Genomic DNA, 24,539 nt, shown 5'->3' on the forward strand with positions numbered 1-24,539 from the left:
GACCAGTTGACAGTAAAAAATACTTCCCAATGGCATTCTTTAAAATGAGATTTAATAATGATATTTAAATCACGTGATCGCACTATTGTTGAGGACACATTTCCCAACAATCTCCCACTTGTCCTCGACAAGTGTGCGTCACCAATTCTCTTGTCCTATTACTATCTCCCACTCAATGCAAGGTGTCTTTCTGGTCGTACTTGCAAGTGATCATATCGAGAGTGGTTTCCTCGATTTGGAGAATAACTGATTGACCGGATTTATCTATCATAGATACCTTCCGAGCGTGGCCACGCATTTCCAGTTCATTACTCCTCGAGTGGCCCTAAGATATTGTTTTAACCCTGACAAGGGGATGGACAATTCCTATCGCACTCATTCCCTTCGACTAGCCTCAGCCATCATAACCCAAAATATGCCCATTTGACCCCATTTACGAAGGTCGTAGTAACACAAATCAAAGTTAATCTGAAACTGTGCCATCTTAGGCGAATAGTCTTTAGTCAAAAGAATCGACTCATTTGAATACTATAGTAGCTCTCGTCACGACCAGGCTATATAAATTTGCCAGAACTCTATAAGCGGTCATAAGGCCCGACAAAATGTTCCTAACAGTCTGCCTATGTGATCGACTAGTCATCTCACATGACTCTATGACACTTGAACTTGCCATCAATCGCATCACACTCTAGTCACTTCGAGACGGCACCTCATACAAGTGACTATGGGCAAATACTATGTTAATTCGTGTTCACTTTAACGGGGTTCAATTGTCACTACAACCCGTTTGGATGTAACAATGTATAAATTAAAGATAAAAGACAAATGTGATTATGAACATGAACAAAAACAACACTTTTATTTCATTTCAAAATCTATCATAGACTTGGTACACGTTTAAGTCCCATGGACGCCATATGTCCATCATGTTTAGCCTGCGATAAAGGCTTGGTGAGCGGATCGGCTATGTTGTCATCCGTCCCAACCTTACAAATCGCAATTTCCTTTCTTTCAATGAAATCTCTTATTACATGATATTTGCTAAGTACATGTCTAGATCTATGACTAGACTTTGGCTCCTTAGCTTGGAAGATCGTCCCACTATTATCACAATAGAGAGTGATGGGATCATAGGCGGTAGGTACTACTTTTAGACCTTCCGTGAATTGCCTGATCCACACAGCTTCCTTAGCAGCCTCTGATGTTGCAATGTACTCAGCCTCCGTTGCAGAATCCGCGGTTACAGCTTCCTTGAAGCTTCTCCACTTCTGACACCACCATTAAGCATGAAAACGAAACCAGCTTGTGATTTCATGACATCTCTATCTGTTTGAAAACTTGAGTCCGTGTATCCATTAACACGCAGTTCAGTGTCTCCTCCAAACACTAGGATAGAATCCTTAGTTCTTCTCAAGTACTTAAGGATGTTCTTGACGGCTATCCAGTGACTCTCACCTGGATTTCCTTGATATCTACTCGTCATGCTCAAGGCATACGAGACATCAGGGCGTGTGCATATCATCGCGTACATGATTGATCCAACAGCGGAAGCATAAGGGATCATCTTCATGCGTTCAACATCATGGGGTTCGGATGGAGATTGAGTCTTGCTCAATATCGTCCCGGTTACCATAGGTACCAAAACCCTTTTGGATTTGTCCATGCTGAACCGTCGAAGAATCTTATCAACATAAGACTCTTGACTTAGTGCTAATATCCTCTTGGATCTATCTCTGTGGATCCGGATACCTAATATGCGTTGTGCCTCTCCTAAATCCTTCATTTGGAAGTGGTTACTTAACCACTTCTTAACAGAAGACAACATTGGAATATCATTTCCAATGAGTAGTATGTCATCGGCATACAATATTAGGAACACAACATTGCTCCCACTAAATTTCATGTATAAACATGGTTCCTCAACACTTCGAGTGAAACCATTTTCCTTTATAACATGATTGAATCGATGATTCCAACTTCTAGATGCTTGCTTAAGACCATAAATGGATCTCTTAAGCTTGCACACTTTGTTAGGATTTTTAGAATCAACAAAACCTTCGGGTTGTATCATGTACACCTCCTCTTCTAAATGCCCATTTAGAAAAGCGGTTTTGACATCCATTTGCCATATCTCATAATCATGAAATGCGGCAATCACTAACAAAATCCGTATGGATCTTAGCATGGCTACGGGGGCGAAGGTCTCATCATAATGGAGACCTTGGACTTGGGTAAATCCCTTTGCCAGTAGCCTAGCTTTGTAGACATCATCATGTCCTTCTATGCCATTCTTGACTTTGAATATCCATTTGCATTGAAGGGGTCTTGCCCCTTTAGGCAAATCTACCAAGTCCCAAACTTGGTTTTCATGCATAGAATCCATTTCGGACTTCATGGCTTCAAGCCATAAGGAGGAATTTGGACTAGAGATTGCGGCCTTGTAGGTTGCGGGCTTGTCACTTTCCATAAGCAACACATCGAGTGTTCCATCTTCCTCGATAAGTCCCACATATCGATCGGGATGGCGAATTACTCGACTCGTTCTTCTAAGTGGAGGGGGAACAACCGCGTTAGACGACGAAGGAACATCTTCTTGCGTCTCTACCTCGGTTTGTGGCTCTTGAACTTCGTCAAGTTCAAAATTTCTCCCACTCTGTCTCTTAGAAATGAATTGACTTTCTAAGAAGACAGCCTCGCAAGACACAAACACTTTGTTCTCTTGAGGTTTGTAGAAGTAGTATCCTCGAGAATCCGAGGGGTAACCTAAAAAGGTGCATTTTTCGGATCTTGGGGCAAGCTTGTTGGCATTCTTAGTTCTGACGTAAGCATCACATCCCCAAATCCTCATATAGGATATATTGGGAACTCTTCCCGTCCACATTTCATATGGAGTTTTCTCGGTGGATTTAGTGGGACTATTGTTCAAAGATCTAGTTGCGGTTTGAATCGCAAATCCCCAAAACGAGTTCGGTAACTCGGTTTGACTCATCATGGATCGAACCATATCAAGTAGAGTTCGATTTCTCCTTTTGGCAACACCATTGAGTTGTGGTGTTCCAGGTGGAGAAAGTTGTGATATAATACCACAACCTTTCAAGTGTGAATCGAATTCAAGGCTAAGATATTCTCCACCACGATCGGAACGTAGTGCTTTTATCTTTTTGTCTAATTGGTTCTCTACCTTGTTTTGAAATTCCTTGAATTTCTCAAACGCTTCACTCTTATGTTTGATTAAATAGACATACCCATGTCTACTCAAGTCGTCGGTGAACGTTATAAAGTAGTCATAATTTCCACGAGCGGTGATAGTCATTGGTCCACATACATCGGTGTGTATGAGTCCCAATAGTTCACTAGCTCGTGTCCCTTTACCACTAAAAGGATTACGAGTCATTTTGCCAAGTAGGCAATATTCGCATGTACCATATGATTGATAATCAAATGGTGTAATCACATTAGTCGAAATTAATCTTTTGATGCGATTCTCGTTTATGTGACCTAATCGACAATGCCAAATGAACGCTTCACTTGGGTCACTTGATTTGAGTTTCTTTGATTGAATGTTATAAATATCATTAGTCGGATTTGAGGTCTCTAAAATGTAAATGCCATTGATAGAGGAAGCTTGGCCTATAACCAAGTCGTTCCTTGAAATAGTGCAACGATTGTTCTTAATGACAAAACAAAAACCGTCCATGTCTAGCATGGCGATCGAAATAATGTTTTTAGAGAGTGTAGGCACATAAAAACAATTATGTAAATACAACTCAAATCTATTAGGCAAAGCTAGAACATAAGTTCCTTTGGATTCGGCCGCTACCCGAGCTCCATTTCCAAGGCGTAGATCTACATCTCCCTTGCTAAGCCTCTTCACGTCTCTTAAACCCTGTAAGTGATTACAAAGGTGAGAACCACAACCGGTATCTAGTACCCATGTCGTAGTGGAAGTATAATTTATATCAATAACATAAATTTCCTTAGGAATTTTACCTTTCGGAGTGATGATTCCTTCCCTTATATTTCGCAAATATACGGGACAATTCCTAAGCCAATGTCCCATGTCATAGCAATAATGGCACTCATCATTAACTTGCTTGAAATTTTTGATTTTCTTTCCCTTCTTCTTGAACCTTTTGCCCTTGGAAGCAAGAACTTGATTGCTTGAGCTCCCACTAGTTTTGGCATCTTTATCTTCCAGAGACAAAGACCCTATAGATTGTATGAGGTAGTCTTCCTGAGACGGACTCACACGAGGTCTAGTTGTAGTAGGTGGTTTAGAAGAAGTGATGAAGTTAAGGTTTCCATCCAAACCTATCCCAAAATGAAGTTCTCTAGTAGTGTCGAAATCATTGTTGGAGCAAACGTCGTCAAAAACATTGTGGTAAGACTCAATAGTTATCGGTGCGGTAGCATTTGATGGATTCATTGTAATAAACTACAAATATGGAGGAAAAGGAAATATTAACATTTGTCTTTTTAAATCATACTTGTAAAAATAACAAGATATGAACATTTATATAGTGACCTCTACCCAACTATAATAAATGATTCCAAGACCCAAATTCATATCGACTTAGGCACGGTATGGCCGATGAAACCCTTATCAATATAATTCGGTGGATTAACGTTTTAATCGATTCTACTTTTAGAACTCTTGGTCGATAAAATTACTCTAATAATTATCTATAGCCCAAAACATATCCGACAAGGGCACGGTATGGCCGATGAAACCCTTATCGAAAAACTTTTGTTGAGTTCAATCCAAATTTCGAATAAATGTGTCCATGATCCAAATCCACATCAACTTGGGCACGGTATGGCCGATGAAACCCTCATTAACATGAACTCGGTGGATTAACATTCATCACCCACTTCCCCTACGTAACAAGGTTTGTACCCCGGTAGGGCCGAGTGCACTCCCTCGCGAAATAGGTTTTCATGGTTTCTACTATTTGGTAAGGCTATGTCTCAATTAATTGTTTTAGCGAGAGGTCATGTCAATTTATTATCTATCACGTTTTAAGTGAACTAAAGCGGTGAACTACGATAATTCTAATTGACACGGTCGATAAACTCGATAAAATAAGGATGCATGTTTTAGTTATGGCGATTTAGCGATGCATGCAACATAAAATAAAATGCAAGCATAAAAATAATTAAATCCTAGTATGGCCTTTCCTAAAATAGAAAAACTATTTAACTATTATAAATTCGGAAACCAACTCCATTGGTCCCTTGAACTTCGGTTGTGGCACGCATCTCGAGGTAACACCGTCTTTATGTATCGCCATTCTTGAAGAAATCCGTCTTTGGGAACTCCGGAATGAATAAAATTACATAATAAATTACATAATTTCCTATTATACATTTGTAACTTAAAATAAAATAAATCTATTAAATTACAAAAAGGTGATACGAGATCACAATAAATTACAACCGAATCGATATTCCCATACATTTCGGGAAAAACCAATTAAAATCTAAGGCCATACTAAGTAAAATTACATAATTCAAAATTACATAAATTAAAATTATGACAATCATAAAGGAAAAATGCAGCATTATAATATGTACGAACATGCCCAATTTTATGCTAAATCGCCTTTAATTAGCCAATATCGTATATTACTCGGTTTTTACGGATTTGCGTGATTTCAACATTTTATAATCACAAAAATACATAAACTCATATTTATGCATAAGTTAATTACCCTAACCTCTTAGGACTCAAAATTTAGTCTTCAGTAATAATTTGACCATAATTAACCCATATTTTATAAAATTGTTCATAAATGGACCAAAAATTACAAAAATAAGCTATAAACTTCAAATAAATCACAAGATTTCAAATAAATTCAAAGTTTGAAATTTAAACTCATGAACATTCTGGAAAAATACCATGACACTCATAATGTTCAAAATCTTAGGTTAAAAATTTCGAAATTTTTCCGGAAAAACAATGCTGCGGTTTATCGATTTTTTTAATAAAATAAACATAAAAACATGGAAAAATTATTTTCACTAACTTTTCAATTTTAGATCTGAAAAAGATAATAAAATGCAACATTAGACGTTTTTCCTAAGTCATAGATTATGTTTTATTAATTTTTCACTAATAATGTCACTATTTATGCTATTTTTCTTCAAAAATCCATAAATCATGCAAAAAGACTTCTTTATAGTCAATTATTTTACACACATCTTGTAAAATTGCATGTGACAACATATTAATTTTCTATGACCAGATTCGAAATTTAACTCATATTAACCTATTTTTCATCTAAATCCGAATTTAATAATGAAAAAATCATTTTTCGAGCATAACAAGTCCAAAAATTATGAAAATTTACAGGTTATCTCAAAATAACATATGTGACAACATATCCAAAAACAAACTGAAAATTCGAATTATAGCTAATTTTCGACCAAAAATGACATTTTTACTCATAAAATCATATTTAAATGCCATTATTGTAAAATATGAACAATAAAAATCCGAAAAATTAACCAAAATATCCTAAAACATTTTAGGACCAGAAATATTAACATGCATGGATTAATTTCGTGATATATCATAATAACACAAATTTTACAAGTTTTATATGTTATTCTTATAACTCGGAAAAACTTTTAACCGATTTGCATGCAAACAACCTTGGCTCTCTGATACCGATTGAAGGAAATGTAGATCTATATACATACTAACATACTCATATATGTTAAAACTAATTTGTCATAAAATTAATAAAGGTCTTATGCATGCAAACAAATTAACAAAGTAAAGAAGAAATCACCCTTACATAGTAATTTCGGTTCTTATGGGCACAAAAGAAATCTCCTTTTTCTTTTGTTCTTGAGCTTTCCTTTAATGGAAGAAACAAGATCCAAGTGTAGGATCTCTCCTTAGGAATAATACCCAAAGCTTACCCTTAATTTAATTAATATTACATGGACTAGTATAATATTAATCTTGTGAAAAATGACCCAAAATAATTTGGAATTTTTGGTCTCTCTAAAACCGGTTAGAGAAGAGGATTTTTGGAGGATTTTTCTCTTTCTAAAACTTAATAATTTTTAGAAGTTGGAATGAATGAATATCATCACACTATTGCATGTAGTGTATCTCCAAAAAATAAAAGACAAAACCCTTTGCCTTTTCTTTTGTCAAACCGTGTAAGAGGAAAGAAGAGGGGAAGAAAAAGACCCAATGCATGCCCTTATTTGCCTTCACAATGCAAACTAGGGTTGCATGGCTACTAAAGCATATAATTATTATGTCTTCCACTTATAATATAAACACAATATTTAGCTTAATTCCCCTCCATTTTCGGCACATTGGATAATATGGTATCCATTTTATTTTTGTCAATTTTGTCTTATGTCACATGTCATATGTCACACAAATTTGTTATGTATTTTTAACGTATTAAAAATCAACGTATTAGTAAAAATACGTCATATACAAAATCGACTTAGTAATTCATAATTACTTGTACCAAAAATTTTACCGTTTATAAATCGTATTTATAATAATTCATTCAAATTTAATTGTTTCCTTAAACAATAATTTCATCCGAGTAATGATACAATTCAATTACTTAGATCGTATCTCATTTAATCACATTTCAATTTGATACGTAAATTTTACTTCCAAAATCGTCCGTCAATTTTCAAGTAATTTAATTAACTCGTAACATTATACGATTAATTAAATGATCAATTAAGAGTGTTGCCCTATAGGTATGACCTAGGGGGTCAACTGATCACCACCGTCGCACGACAGTAATGTCAAACTCTAGTCAGCCAATCATTACCGATATATGTTGACCAGTTGACAGTAAAAAATACTTCCCAATTGCATTCTTTAAAATGAGATTAATAATGATATTTAAATCATGTGATCGCACTATTGTTGAGTACACATTTCCCAACAGTTAGAGTCTAATGCATAATTGGAGAGTAATTTATTAGCTCTCATATGTTGGAAAGTTGAGATCATTTCTCTAAGTTGGGTTCATTTATTATCAAAGATTTGGTTTTTGTTTTGGTTAGCGTTGCGACTACCGTCTTAGCTCCACATATCCATAACGTGCTTAGGCACAAACCATTTCTATCCCTTTAACCCATTTGCCACCCTTATTGTCCTTGATACATGTACTTTTGTCTACATATGTGATTGCATATTAGTTTGGGAAATCTCTATCACATTAGATTGCATGCATGTTTCATAAGTTAAGTGAGTGTTTCTACTTCTTTCTATCTTCACATATAACTCACCCTATATACTTATGAGTGCATGAGTGACATCCGCGAGAATCCAACTAATTTGTCTTGCAAGATCGAAAGGTATTTGGCATTTGTCTATAGTATTGTGACTTGAGACATGAGCTACGATTTCTATTTCCCGTACCTTTGAATTTGTTTTATTGGTACACTATAGTCATTGCTTTGTTACAAGATATGGATAGCTTGGGATTTGGATGTGCATCAACATTAGCTCTGAGTTGTTTATTTGCCATTTGTATGATTGCCTTTTGTATTGTGTGTTGCTTTGCTTGAGGACAAGCAAAAAGATAGTTTGGGAGAGTTTGATGAGTCATAATTATATACATATTTATGTGGACATGGGCCACGGGGGCGCTTGGGAAACAAGCGTTTGCATTTGTGGATTCGCCACCAATTTATTGTGGAAAATTGGAAACCGTTCGAATACCTCGTGTCATGTCAAGACACAAAGTAGTGACATGAACACCAAGAACTCGTTACCCTTAGCATTCTATGTCTAGAATGACTCTCGTGGATGCCAATGAACATGGATGTTCACAAAGATCTAGAGTAAGGGGTGAGGGTACGTATTAGGAAGCTCTTTTGATCGAACACCTAATCCCGCCCGCCTCGATAGCGGCCTCTATTAATGATTAGGGAAATTATCTATACTTGATATATTGTCGATTATATGCATGCAATGCAACATCCATAGAATTAATCCTAGCATGTGAAGATTAATACTAAGTCGGTGAAACATGTAGTTTAGCATACAATTAGGTCGAGTCGGGATTTAAGTTCAATTACATGTGAAAGCATACAAGCAATAAAAAGTACAATGATAAATACAATAAAGTTAAATTACAATAATGAAAATTAGAATAATTACATCGGGTTTAATGATTTATGTCGAAAATACATCTAAAACGGATAATTTAGAAAAGAAAGAATAAATTAATTAACGAACAGGAATTAAGGGTGATAATACGATTAATAGTAGATTAATTACGTAACTTAAACTAGGTCAAGGCAACACGGAAGTTCAGAGACAGAAATCAGCCAGGAACAGGCGCAGCAGAGCTGCGCCCTCTAGAAGAGGCGCAGCAGTCGCTGCGTCTGTTCCTTGGCTCAGTTCTGGCTGTGAAGCCGGAATTGCAAGTCGTTAATGTTCGTTGGTGATTTTAATGCTTGATTATATTATTTGACTCGGATGAAAGTGATTAACAGATTATTTACATGTGATTAACGGTCATGAAAGCAATAAAACACGGATGAAAACTAATTAGGACGAATTATACAAGATTAATAAGGTTAATTAACAAATTAATAAACTAATCAAATTAATTAGGTTAAATATGATGAATTAATGACAGATATGATGAATATGATAATAAACAGGTGAGAATATAACAAAGATCGAATTCCAGAAACCCAATATGAATGAATCGAATTTCTACAACCCGGTTTGACTTTAATAACGAAAACCCGCAAATATTAATTACTTGGGATTTAAGTCGGGAATTAATGAGATGAACTATATGTTAATGGTGATGATCAATTTATATGTCAAATTATTATGTTCAGATTGTTATATTAAAATAAGGAACAAATGAAAACAAAAGAAAAATAAACGAATCAACGAAAGACGAAGGAAGAAGAAAGGAAGCAGGATCTGCGGCAACCTCACGAAGAGGCACAGCAGGTACTGCGTCCCTTCGAAGAGGCGCAACAGTTGTTGCGTCCTTTCTCGACGGTTGTCCTCTGATAATCCGTAAAAAGGGTTTTAGAAATCGGTTTTAATTGTATTTTCGACATAAATTTTACAATATGATTACAAAAAATGAATAACAATAAATAAAAAGAGAGATTTACACCCTCAGACTTACATGTTTGACGAAACGAGATGAACTAAGTTTACGATTAGTGATGCACGACTTGAATGTAGACGAAAGTGCCTTCGTAAGAGGAATTAAAACAGATTAATTAAAGTTGATTATGGTGGAGTTGGTCAAATTGGTCGGTCATGCAAAACGAGGCTGGTACTCAGAAGGATCCGAGCTTATGTGGTCGAATGTTCAAGCACGTAGACGCCAAAAAGTAAGAACGTGATCTAGAATGCAAAGGGAGAAGAGAAGGGCGGACACTCGCGTGAGAAATATGAGAGACCGAAGGTCTCTATTTATACTAATCATGTGGAGGAAGTAGGGTTTTCGGAAAAAATTTGGAAGTGAATCTCGAAAAGATATGAAAAGATACGAAAAATACGCAGAAAAGGACTTGGGAAGAGGCGCAGCAGGCACTGCGTCTCTTGGAAGAGGCGCAGCACCTGCTGCGTCTATTCCCAAGTGGTTTCCTCCTGCGGAAGAAAGATTTCCGTGTTTAGTTTATGGAATAACGGAATAATTTGGTTTTCCTTAATATTTTGTGTGAATATTACGGGAAATTGTTTACCAAAGACTAAAAGATTTATAAAATATGGAATAGAAATATCCGGAACATTCCAGAACATTCCGACTCGACATTTTAATGGTTGTCAGAAAATGAAGACGGTTTTAGGCCCGGACTCCAAATGTACTCTAATTACTGCCAAAACGACCGTATCGGCACGTAGATGACATTTAAGAGGTAGACATACATGTTTGAGCGATCACTTGACGATAAATTTACGAACTGTCACAAATCGTTCCGCGTACCAAATATGCGGCCCAATCATCACTGGGTGGTTTGCGGGAGGTGCAGAAATGAGGTATCTACAGAGCCCCCACTTTGACTGAGGCTTGGACAAGGCAAAAGTCAAAGTATAGCCATCAGGTCAATCGAAGATTACAACCTGACGACTATGGCGATGCGAGGCGGCTCAAGGGGTCTGAACCAAAGACCTGTCGTCGGGAACATTTTAGAGTCTGTCGACTATCGGGGAGGGTCGTTTAAAGTCCATTAGACTACGTAAGGAGGCTCGCCAACCATAAGAAGAAACCATACCTGAAATTCTTTGGAACTCCATGGAAAACAAAACGCGATATTGGGAGAAGACAGCAGGACACAGTTTGGAACTGCTGGGAGAAATCTGCTTGTGTTCATCTTCAAGCAAACTTCGGAAGAATTTGGGGTCGATGTTGATCTCCATGTCTCGAGAGGAAGTCACTGTCGGTCGTGAACTCTCGCTGGGGGAACATAATCGGGAACTGATCTCCATGTCTCGAGAGGGAAAGTCTATCCGTATACTCTCGCTGGGGGAACATAATCGGGAACTGATCTCCATGCCTCGAGAGGGAAAGTCTATCCGTGTACTCTCCCTGGGGGAACAGAATAAAGGCGTGTCGAAAGACCTGTCAAAGAAGGAATGCTCGTTGTGACAAGCTAGGTCTTGGGTAAAAAATAAGGCGATAATTTGTTGTTGGCCTGAAGATGTGGATCCGGGCGAAGAACATACGTCAAACGGACCGAATATGTGATGTAGCATCAAGGAAGAGGCGCACCAAAGATGGGCCCACAAAAATAACGAACTCATAACGAATTTTTGAAAACTCGTATGAAGGGAAGCTGAGGAAGAGGCGCAGCAAGAGCCGCGTCCCTTGGAAGAGGCGCAGCACCTGCTGCATCTATTCCTGGGCGTGTCTTTTCTGCGTAAAAACCCGATGAAACAGGGGTTTCATTTCATTATTTCGAAACATAAAATCTCAATTACTCTCTCAAATTCCAACCATTTCCGTCAAAATTTGATCCAAAGCTTGCATTTGCCATGACTAATCGAGGTATGTGTATCAATCTTGCATTTATCTTCCGTATTTGCTCAAATGGGATCGACAAAATTAGGGTTTTCGACCCTAATTAGTCGAAAATTTGGGGCTTTTCCTCCAAACGACTTTGCCTTGCGAAATTGACTTTATAAATGGCCAATTGGTAATATAAGGATCATAAGTCATAACCATGTATTTGTTTCGAATTTTCGTTGAGTTTTGAGCATTTGAGTGAAATTGAGACGATTTCACAGCTAAACCGTAAATTGCTTCGAAAATAGCCTTAGGATTGCCCATTTGTGACGAAACTTGATATTTGGAATCCTTGTATGATGGGTAAACTTCCTACCATCTCGGAATTTTGGTTTGTGACGGCTTTTTCAGAACACTTTTCTAGGGCATAATTGTCGTTATAACGAAATGCCGTCGAAATTCCGACTCGAACCCATGACTAGGCTTCAACTTAGGCTTGACTTGACCCAAATTACCATATGAGCGGACGGGTTTGTGGGAAAATTGCCAAAGATGGCGAGAAAAGAGCGATTTCGGAGCTCTGAAAACTCGAAAATCCCCTAATAAAGGCTTGTCGTCACTTGACGCGGCTAAATTTGCCTTAATTTTGCAGGTGACGAGGCTTCTACGTCTGGGAGGGCTCCCATGGATCTGGACACTACTGTTGACCCTTCTCAGGCGCTTGAGGAGGCGTTGGAGGAGGCTTTCACCGCTGCGGTGATGGCTGCTGAGGACGAGGTCCTAGAGGAGGAGGCTGCTGAGGAGGAGGTGGCCCTGGGATGGGCCAACGTCGGACGAGGTGGTCGCCAGCTGAGGGGAGCACCTGCGTGGGCTGAGACTTGGGACAATAGGCACCTTCTTTGGGCTGCGGAGGGTCGCCTGTCCTACAGGACGGTGAAGATCTTGGTAAATTGGATTCATAACTCTTCATTCATCTTCTTTCATCTCTGTTTGTCATTCCTTTTCTTCTTCATTTGAGCTAAAGATAGCTTTTGTTTTAAATCAACATAGGAGGCCAGGAACATCAGGTCGTTCTCGGGCTACACGACAGCGATGAGATGCTATGAGAGGCTGTCGGCTGAGGAACGGGCCATGATCGAACGGGGAGCGTTCGGTGCCTTGGTGCAAGCTTGGAGGGATATTGCGAGGAGGAAGCTTCGGGCTAACCTCAGTCTCGTCCGAGCCTTCTTGGACCGGTTTTGGGACACGACATCCACGTTTCACATGCCTTTTGGTGAGGTGGGGGTCACTTTGGAGGACTACGGCATGATTTCTGGTCTGCCGTGTAGGACTGAGGTAGTAGAGTGGCCGGAGACAGCCATGAGGGTTGACTCGACGGAGGCCAGGAGGTTGATTCGCTGGAACTTGGCGCCGAAGGCGGCTGCGGTACCTGGCTTGGTGCCTAGTTCTTACGTGCGGGACTACTTCGTGGGGAAGACCCCGGCGTTGGTGGTGTTCGAGGGGAGGGAGACGGTTCCTCCTCCCTGCACTACAGAGCAGAGAGTCCGCTTGTGGCTCTGGTGGTTCTTGTCTTCGATTTACCTCGGAGACAAGGGAGAGAGGCCATGGTTTTGCAGTCCTCATCCGCTTCCTTTCTGACCTGAGCTCCCTAGGCCGTTGAGACTGGGTCACTGCTGGTTTTGCAGTCCTCATCCGCTTCATGAGGGCCATGGTTCGTCCGGAGTTGATGGAGAAAGGGACTTCTCCTGCAGCTGTCGGCCCTGGACTGCTGTTGGAGATATGAACCTTCACTTCTTCTCATGAAAGATCATTTCTTTTTCTTATCAAGTCATGAAAGATCGTTGCTGATTATCTTGATTTACAGGCATGGGTGTACTCCTACTTTCCGGGCCTCGCGCCCAAGAGGACGGAGCCGGTGGAGAAGGCCTATCCCGTCGTGAGGGATTGGGTGATGTGCCACACAAGGAGTCGGCGTTTCTTCCACGACGTCTGTCGGCGGGAGGTGAACGCTCTTCTGTTGAACGGCGTGAGTATTTTACCTTACATTTGTCTGTCTTACTTTCTCTTTCTTTTAGAACTGATCATAAGAATGACCCTTCGTTTGCTTTTCTAGTGGGTGCCTAGGCCTTGGGAGGAGTACGCTAGCGCTCCTCCTTTCGTGGCTGAGGTCCTTCGACCTAGGAGCTCGAGCCGGCTGCTGCTGAGGACGTCGATGGGTCATGTATGGTACTTGGGTGAGCGCTTGGCTCGACAGTGCTCTCGGGATGTCTTGACGGTTCCCATCGATCCTCCTCGGACGATGTTTAGGGAGCCTTCTGAGGCTGAGAGAGAGGCTGACCTGGCTAGCGTCGGTGGCGACGCCCTCCTCCTTCCTGGTGAGGACTACTTAGCGTTCCTCTACGGGAATGAGTACCCTTGAGTACCCCAGAGTACCCCGAGACCCTTGAGTACACTGACACGACGGGGATGACGACGATCTCCGAGCTGTGTGACTTTGACGTGGCGGTGAGAGATGCTGGCTTGGAGGATTGGCAGCATCTGATTCGGAGGGTGAGTCTTCTAGCCTGTATAGTTTTCGTGTAAGAACACATTTGCTCGAGTTTGCTCAATTGCTAAACATTTTTCTTTTGAAATGCAGGTCGCGCCATCCCGTGTCGTGGCTTTGTGGAGGGTAGCCAACCGGCTGTGGGATACCGCCATCGAGGCACTTACTGGTGGCCAAGGACGTCAGGTATGAACCTTCCGTTTGCTTTATTTTTGAGTTTTCTAATTTTCCTTTATGCTTGAAACGATTGACATGAGCCAGTTTTTGTCATTTGCAGAGGGAGCGCGAGCTGGAGCGAGAGCTTGCTCAGTCCCGAGAGGAGATGGCTCGCCTGCTGAGGGAGCTCGAGGTTCGTGACGCCGAGGTTGCTGCTCTCGAGACGAGAGTTGCTGAGCTAGACGGCGACGAGCAGTAGCTTTCTTGTTGTTTATATTTTTTGGCTGTATTTTTGTACATTATACATTTTTGGACATTTGGATTTTGTTTTGGGGCTCGAGCCCCCAGTTTGGTGTACATATCCCTTTTTTGGTTGTATATATGATGGCCTGCGTGCCTTTGCTGCTGGGTTGCCTTGTTTGTTCCTGCAGGTTAGCTTTGAATAGGTTTGGTAGATGACGGTTTACGCCGTCATGCTGCCGAAATTTACACAGAAATTACACAGAACATATATTTGTACATATGGCCTAAATTAGCGCAAAACAATGACTCGAAAATGCAAAAAAGTATGACCAGAAATGCAAAAATTTGGTCGGAAATGGCGAAAATGCAAAAAAGTTCCAAGACTTGCCTATCCACACTTTTTGCCCATGCGATGAAATCAGTGATGGTTGGGGAAATGGTGGAGTAGTTCCCTTCATTTTCTCTTGCATGAACTTCGTCTTCGACTGGGGAAATGAGATGTGAACAATCTATGGTAGATTCTTCATTTGTAATCACTAGAACTCCAAGAGGATTCTTAGTGTTGTTAGTCTTACCTCCAGGTGGTATTGGTAGGCGACCGTCTTCAATCATGTCTTGAAGTACATTTTTCAATTTGTAGCATTTCTCTGTATTATGTCCCTTACCTCTATGGTATTCGCAGTACGAATTCTCATCCCAGAACTTGGATTTCTTTTCTGGTTCAGGCGTAGGCCCTATGGGTTGAAGTTTCCCGAGTTTCATCAATCTTTTCAGAGCGTTGGAATATGTGTCCCCTAGATTTGTGAATTTCCTAGGAAGGGTACACTTTTTAGATGGCTCAAGGAAGTTAACTTCATCAGTCTTGCTAGTAGAGCCGTAAGAACGACTTGTTGAGCCTTGGTATCCACGACCTATCGTTTTGGACAAGAGCCCTTTACGAATGTCATCTTAGATCCTTGTCCCTAGTACGGTCAAATCTTTGAAAGTCTTGATATTTTGATACCTCAAATAATTTGCATAGATGGGCTTTAGGTTATCCACGAATTTCTCCACAAGGGTATCCTTATCCGGACGTTCAACAAGTTGAGCACTAGTCTTCCTCCACCGACTTAGGAAATCGGTGAAACCTTCTTTGTCATTTTGGGTAAGAACCTCTAAAGTGCGCATGTTGACTTGGATTTCAGCATTATCCGCATATTGTTTAGCAAACTCGATTGCGGCATCGTCCCAAGTAGCGATTTTCTTGTGATCTAGCGAATAGAACCATTGTTTTGGGATGGTGTCAAGAGATGAAGGAAAGATCCTTAAGAACATCTTAGGTTTAATGCCTTTGATAGAAATGTAATCCTTGAAGGCACGGATATGGTTCAAAGGGTTTTCATGCCCCTTGAATGTAGGGATATCCGTCATGTTGAAGTTGGTTGGGAAATTGGAACTCACGGCCTCATACTTTCGATTATTCTCCCTATAAATGTCATCCCCTTTAAGATACATCAATTGCTCCTCTAAGTATTGGAGTCGTTTCTCAGCTGCAGTCATACCCATGGGAGGGTTTTCGTCCCCAAAGTCATTCACGAAGTCATCAGCGATTTCACTTTCTCGAGGAGGCATCCTCGTTTCCACGGCATATATTCGGCCCTCAATGGTGTCAAGGCGATCATACACTTGGTCTTGAGTAACTTGGAGACGAGCTAGCGCGGTTAGGATTTGATCATTACTATCCTGGAGTTGATTGACGTTCACGTCGCTTGTTCCAGGCATCTTGGAAACTGAATAAGAGATTGACGATGATCAAAACACGATCGACCACTCTAGCACACTTACTTGAAAAGAAATGTTTTGACTCGTGAAGTGGGAGTGTGCCACTTGTGTCAGTGAGTCTTGAGTAAATGATAGAGTTTGAAAAATGTTGGTCCTAGTCAACTTTAGTGTAGTTGTAGGAGTGGACTCGAAGTGAAGTTTTGAAATGGGTTTTGAGGCCCGAACTTTGACTCGACAATTGGACAGAGTTTCGGCTTGTTTCGCGCTAATATTAGGCCTAAGTTCGAAATTTTACATGTTAAAAAAGGATTTTGAATTTTACAAAAATCGTCATGTTTTTGTTTAGAAAAGGGTGATCACGTATGGTACAAATAATATACAAGCATTATAACGGGATGCTGAGTGAATTTAAATGGGTTTTGGTTTAAAGGGTGGGTTGCCATACCGAACAATCAAACCCGAAGTCTGTGGAGAGGCTCGTACCAAACAAGAGTATGACCGATTCCTAGTCCATTTCCTCAAGTAGTGAAAGTCCTTAATACAAACAAGAGTAAGCACCATGGTATGGATGACGTCAATCGCTATCCATCCTTAGGCCCAAATAAGAATTAGGACCGTTTAGACGGGACGATTGGTCGAATGGGTTGGGTTGGCCCTAGGAAGGCCGAAGAAACGATCTAGGAAGACCGAGTTATGAAAACCGACAATTGTCTTGTACAAACGATTCCCTAACCTTGTTCAAGTTTCACCCTTTTGGCTACACGTAAGTGTATTATCCCCAGCGGAGTCGCCAAACTGTGGACATGGGCCACAGGGGCGCTTGAGAAACAAGCGTTAGCATTTGTGGAGTCGCCACCAATTTATTGCGGAAAATTGGAAACCGTTCGAATACCTCGTGTCATGTCAAGACACAAAGTAGTGACATGAACACCAAGAACTCGTTACCCTTACCATTCTATGTCTTGAATGACTCTCGTGGATGCCAATGAACACGGATGTTCGCAGAGATCTGGAGTAAGGGGTGAGGGTACGTATTAGGAAGCTCTTTTGATCGAACACCAAATCCCGCCCGCCTCGATAGCGGCCTCTACTAATGATTAGGGAAAGTATCTATACTTGATATATTGTCGATTATATGCATGCAATGCAACATCCATAGAATTAATCCTAGCATGTGAAGATTAATACTAAGTCGGTGAAACATGTAGTTTAGCATACAATTAGGTCGAGTCGGGATTTAAGTTCAATTACATGTGAAAGCATACAAGCAATAAAAAGTACAATGATAAATACAATAAAGAAAAATTACAATAATGAAAATTACAATAATTACATCGGGTTTAATGATTTATGTCGAAAATACATCTAAAACGGATAATTTAGAAAAGAAAGAATAAATTAATTAACGAACAGGAATTAAGGGTGATAATACGATTAATAGTAGATTAATTACGTAACTTAAATTAGGTCAAGGCAACACGGGAGTTCAGAGACAGAAATCAGCCAGGAATAGGCGCAGCAGAGCTGCGCCCTCTGGAAGAGGCGCAGCAGTCGCTGCGTCTGTTCCTTGGCTCAGTTTTGGCTGTGAAGCCGAAATTGCAAGTCGTTAATGTTCGTTGGTGATTTTAATGCTTGATTATATTATTTAACTCGGATGAAAGTGATTAACAGATTATTTACATGTGATTAACGGTCATGAAAGCAATAAAACACGGATGAAAACTAATTTGGACGAATTATACAAGATTAATAAGGTTAATTAACAAATTAATAAACTAAACAAATTAATTAGGTTAAATATGATGAATTAATGACAGATATGATGAATATGATAATAAACAGGTGAGAATATATCAAAGATCGAATTCCAGAAACCCAATATGAATGAATCGAATTTCTACAACCCGGTTTGACTTTAATGACGAAAACCCGCAAATATTAATTACATGGGATTTAAGTCGGAAATTAATGAGATGAACTATATGTTAATGGTGATGAACAATTTATATGTCAAATTATTATGTTCAGATTGTTATATTAAAACAAGGAACAAATGAAAACAAATGAAAAATAAACGAAACAACGAAAGACGAAGGAAGAAGAAAGGAAGCAGGAACTGCGGCAACCTCACGAAGAGGCGCAGTAGGTACTGCGTCCCTTCGAAGAGGCGCAACAGTTGCTGCGTCCTTTCTCGACGGTTGTCCTCTGATAATCCGTAAAAAGGGCTTTAAACAAAGGGTTTCAGAAATCGGTTTTAACTGTATTTTCGACATAAATCTTACAATATGATTACAAAAAATGAATAACAATAAATAAAAAGAGAGATTTACACCCTCAGACTTACATGTTTGACGAAACGAGATGAACTAAGTTTACGATTAGTGATGCTCGACTCGAATGTAGACGAAAGTGCCTTCGTAAGAGGAATTAAAACAGATTGATTAAAGTTGATTATGGTGGAGTTGGTCAAATTGGTCGGTCATGCAAAACAAGGCTGGTACTCAGAAGGATCCGAGCTTACGTGGTCGAATGTTCAAGCTCGTAGACGCCAAAAAGTAAGAACGTGGTCTCGAATGCAAAGGGAGAAGAGAAGGGCGGACACTCGCGTGAGAAATATGAGAGACTGAAGGTCTCTGTTTATACTAATCACGTGGAGGAAGTAGGGTTTTCGGAGAAACTTTGGAAGTGAATCTCGAAAAGATATGAAAAGATACGAAAAATACGCAGAAAAGGACTTGGGAAGAGACGTAGCAGGCACTGCGTCTCTTGGAAGAGGCGCAGCAGGCACTGCGTCTCTTGGAAGAGGCGCAGCACCTGCTGCGTCTATTCCCAAGTGGTTTCCTCCTGCGGAAGAAAGATTTCCGTGTTTAGTTTATGGAATAACGGAATAATTTGGTTTTCCTTAATATTTTGTGTGAATATTACGGGAAATTGTTTACCAAAGACTAAAAGATTTATAAAATATGGAATAGAAATATCCGGAACATTCCAGAACATTCCGACTCGGCATTTTAATGGTTGTCAGAAAATGAAGACGGTTTTAGGCCCAGACTCTAAATGTACTCTAATTACTGCCAAAACGACCGTATCGGCACGTAGATGACATTTAATAGGTAGACATAAATGTTTGAGCGATCACTTGACGATAAACTTATGAACTGTCACAAATCGTTCCGCGTACCAAACATGCGGCCCAATCATCACCGGGTGGTTTGCGGGAGGTGCAGAAATGAGTTATCTACAATTTATGCCTCCCCTTAATTGCTTTTGATACGGTTTTCGTGCTAGTTTATAGCATTTACATGCCTTTTAAGTTAGAATGTCGATACTTCCGCCTTTTGATGTTTGATGCAGGAATGATGCATTTGAGGAGCAAAGGAATGAAATGAGCATCGCAGAGTGGGCATGAAGGGATACACGAAGCATGGCACGAGAATCCATAAGAATGAAGGAAGAGAAGTTAAGAAGAAAACACGAAGAAAAGAGCTTCTTATCACTAGTGCTTCCTTTTAAGAGCCATATCTTGAGTTCTACAACCTATTTTCAAGTAATTCAAATTGGAGGTGAAAGCGTATCCTCTTAGATTTCTAACGCCGCAAAAATCGCTTGTTTCTGACAAGTAACGAAGAAATGGCGGCCGTTTGAAGATCAGTGCGCAAAGCAGGAACTTGGTTCTTCGATCGAGCCAAGCTAGGCTCGATCGAGGAACCAACCTAATCAACTAAATTTCGCAATGTCGAGAGTTGGGTGTTCTTGAACTTTGGTGCCTCGATCGAGCAAGGCCTGGCTCGATCAAGGAAGTGGTTCCTCGATCGAGTCCACTTAGGCTCGATCGAGGAACCTTCCAGTTTTATAATTCCCGCAACTTTCCTTAAGTCGGTTATGTATTGCTATAAATACCAAAACTCGTACCCTAGGTTATTTATGCTTTATTTCAGTAGGTTTAATATAGCTACCTTATAAAACTCTCTCAAATACTTAGCTCAGTTTAATTATTGTTCGGATCTATTGCCTTTAATTACGGTATTGTTCTTAATCTTTCCTTTATTATTAATCATTTATTTCATTGTTCATCTTTTATGCTTGCAATCATGTTTCTTATTATTGTTATTGTTGTTTGTACCTTTAATATGAGTAGCTAAATTCTTAATCTAGGGTGAAGGGGATCTAGGTTAATTAGAAAGGGGAAATTGATTAATTGCTAATGAAATCGTTTAAGTTGCCGTTTGATTATTGTTCTTATTCTAGTTAATTAACTTAGGCCTGAGTTGTTAATTAGTGTAGCGAATTAATCCTTTCACCGACCGGGTTAGAATTAATATAGGCTGCGATAATCGAATAGGTTGTATCTAATTATAGCGACCGCATGTTAGAATCGATCTAAAGGGCATAATATAGTCGACCGATCTTATGACCTTAGACAACTTGGTAGATCTAGCAATTGATTAATAGACCCCATATAATTGACCTAGTGAACCGAAAGTCCTAGACTTTTAACATTATCGTTATTCATCTTTTATTTACTTTGCAATTAGCTGTTAGAAATCAAATCAAACAAACCCTCACAATTGGTTACCTTAAGACACTATAAACATCAACAAACTAGATAATCACCGCTTCTCTGTGGATTCGACCCTGATTTACCGCTAGCTATTTTGTTAGTAGTAGTTTAGGTTTACTTTGATTAAGGCCAACGACTGAAATAACCTTATCACGGTAGGTGGTGGTCGGAGTTGGGGGTAGTCGGGAGTTGGGTTTGAAATATGCTTAGCGGGATGAGTGAGGCGGGATTTGAATTTGATTATAATAAGTTATTTAATTAGGATAGTATATTTATATGTATTTATATAAATAGATTAGTATATTTATACGTATTTGTATTATTATCGTATTTTAGAAGATGGGTTTTGTGAGACGGTTTTACGGGACAAACCTAGCTTGTGTGACGGATTGCTTATGCGGATATGCTGTGAGGTAGGTTTATCCTACTCAGTTTCATTGTTGCATTTATTTATAAAATGAGTCTTTATCATTCATTTGCATTGAGTGAGTCATATTGTGTGATATTGGTTTTGACGGCTCGACGAGTCTGGACATTTGAGGAACTGGTAACCATGGAATGTTTCGCATGTAATGGTGAATGTTGTCTGTCATGTATTTCATATTGTGACGGTTGTTGCATGTTGTGATCGTATATGTTGGAGGATTTGTTGTTGTTGTTGTTGTTGTTGTTGTTGTTGTTATTGTTGTTGTTGTTGTTGTTGTTGTTGTTGTTGTTGTTGTTGTTTTTGTTGTTGTTGTTGTTGTTGTTGTTGTTGTTGTTGTTGTTGTTGTTGTTGTTGTTGTTGTTGTTGTTGTTGTTGTTGTTGTTGTTGTTGTTGTTGTTGTTGTTGTTGTTGTTGTTGTTGTTGTTGTTGTTGTTGTTGTTGTTGTTGTTGTTGTTGTTGTTGTTGTTGTTGTTGTTGTTGTTGTTGTTGTTGTTGTTGTTGTTGTTTTGGAGACGTAAGACGGTTGGGAGACCGTCTTACGTTTAAATCGCCTCTTGGAGCTTCCCACTCTAAGAAGGATGTGCACATTAATGGCTTGAGTCACGGAGGGAATCGTGTGGTTGAGACACGACGTCTGGCAGGGGATCCGGTTAGCTTCTGGACCCGGTACGTCTGGGCGTGTCGCCATGTCCTGGTACTTGTTTGTGGTTGTTATGTCTGGGCGTGTCCCGGTACCATTGTGGTTGTCAGTATGTCTGGGCGTGTCCCGGTACTGTGGTGGGGGTTATTTGATATCATCTTATTCATATCATAGTCATGTTGTATATTCACACCCTCGAGTCGGGTCACACTTTATTTATTGAAACTGATGTTTGTTGTATCTGTGTAATTGTCACCTATTTTCGGGGTGGCATATGTCGATCCATATGATATTTCCGATCATATGGGGAGCAGGTTAAGCACAGGTTGTTTGGATAACACGTGGGAGACAGGACGAGCTTGATGAGTCGCGAGAAGAGTATAGTTGGTTAGAGGAGTATAGATGTCTTGAGTTTTACTTTTATTCATTGGTTTACGTTTATGTAATTCATTAAACATTACATTTATAAAATGTTCTTTGATTGAAGTTTTGAAACACTACCTCGGAAAAACCTAGATGGTAATGTTTCAATTATCTTGGCCGGATAATTGGGATGTTACACTAGAATAGAAAAAACATAAAATTAGGGGTGTCATAATACCACGAACATATATGTTAGTACCACAAATTTTATATTGTATGAGGTGTCAAGAATCTTCTAGTTACTACATTATTGTCGTGGCGTTAAAGAAAACATGTGTGGAAATATCAGTTTCCTAAAATTAAGAGAAAAAGATTGTATATTAGATGTACTACGTCACACTTAATGAGTTTTTGAATTTTTGTGTATTTTTTGAATTTTATTAAGTTTATAAATTACATTTTAGTTTATGACGTCAAAAATCAAATTTTTCTAAGCTTATAATGTAAACTTTTTGAGTTATAACGTAACTTTTTGAGATTAATGTTTAAGTAAATGAATTCAAAAATTTTATAATTAAACTTAATTTTTTTAAATTAAAACTCAAAAATTTTATCTTAATACTCAAAAACTATACCATCTGATGTACTACATCAACTATATAATCCACTTACCGTAAAATTAAATACCAAGTTATGGTGTTACCACAAAGTGATGCCCATAAAATATAAAAGGTAATAAAGCAAGTGGGTTGGTAAGTGGGAGGAAAAATGGAGCACCCATGCATATTGTCACTTGCATCTTGTGAGAGGGGCACTATCCGTCTTCAGCTTGTGATGGATAGTGTCCGTCTTCAATGAGATTTTGTGTAAAAAATTATCTCTTAATTTTTTGAGAAATAATCTCTCACAACAATTTGTGTTTACATTAACACAAAATCTCATTGAAGACGGACACTATCCGTCACAAGCTGAAGACGGAATATGAACATTTCATGTCATACCGAAGAAACCTAGGTAGTACATGTCTCTCGCAATTAGAGCATTTTCTATTTGTCACACTCACAGTCTCGTAGAAAACGACTTCGTTGTATGGTATAGTTGACTACTTGAATTTGCCTAATGGCAAGCGAGAACATTGCGGCTAACAATGTTGTGTTCACACTTGAAACCATTTTTTAAAAAAATCGCTTTCTGATTTTAAATTGAGCACACCGACCAAAGAAGTAAGAAAGAGGTAAACCAACGGTGAATATAAAATTGCTAAAATATACTCCTTCTATTCTTTTATATATAACTTTCTCACATTTCGAGACACTTCCTTCTCTCTTCAATATCTCTTAAAATATAAGACTAAATATTATGATATATATACTCATATAAAAGAGTTTTTTGTAATGAATTTAATGGTACCATTTTTATATTTTTTGAACAATGTTTGGGCTAAAAATAACACAATAAGGAAGGCCCACTTAATAAAATAAAAGGCTAAGGGAAGAGTGATAAGGAGGGAGGAAGCCCGAAATTAGGAGAAAGGGGAAACGGGCTAAAGGAAGATCAGGAGCCCATCATAGAAGGCGTCCGGATTAAGGAATGAGAAGTTAGGGAGATCAGGGAGAATTGGGGAAGGCGGCCGAGTATGGAAAGAGTTCTTATGGAAATTATATATCCTTTCCATAATCAAAGTACGACATATCTAGGGTTCTCACCCTATAAATAGCCGAGGAAGCAAATCAAGAAGGGCATTCACACATTCACGTTCAAGAACGCATCCACATAAACATCAACACCACGGCATTAGCATATTATTATACTCAAATATACACCCGTCTTGCAGGCCAGACGCCTAGTGCCAGCAGGATTAGCTT

This window comes from Silene latifolia, chromosome 11 (genome assembly GCF_048544455.1).
Source record: "Silene latifolia isolate original U9 population chromosome 11, ASM4854445v1, whole genome shotgun sequence".
Classification (NCBI taxonomy): Eukaryota; Viridiplantae; Streptophyta; class Magnoliopsida; order Caryophyllales; family Caryophyllaceae; genus Silene; species Silene latifolia.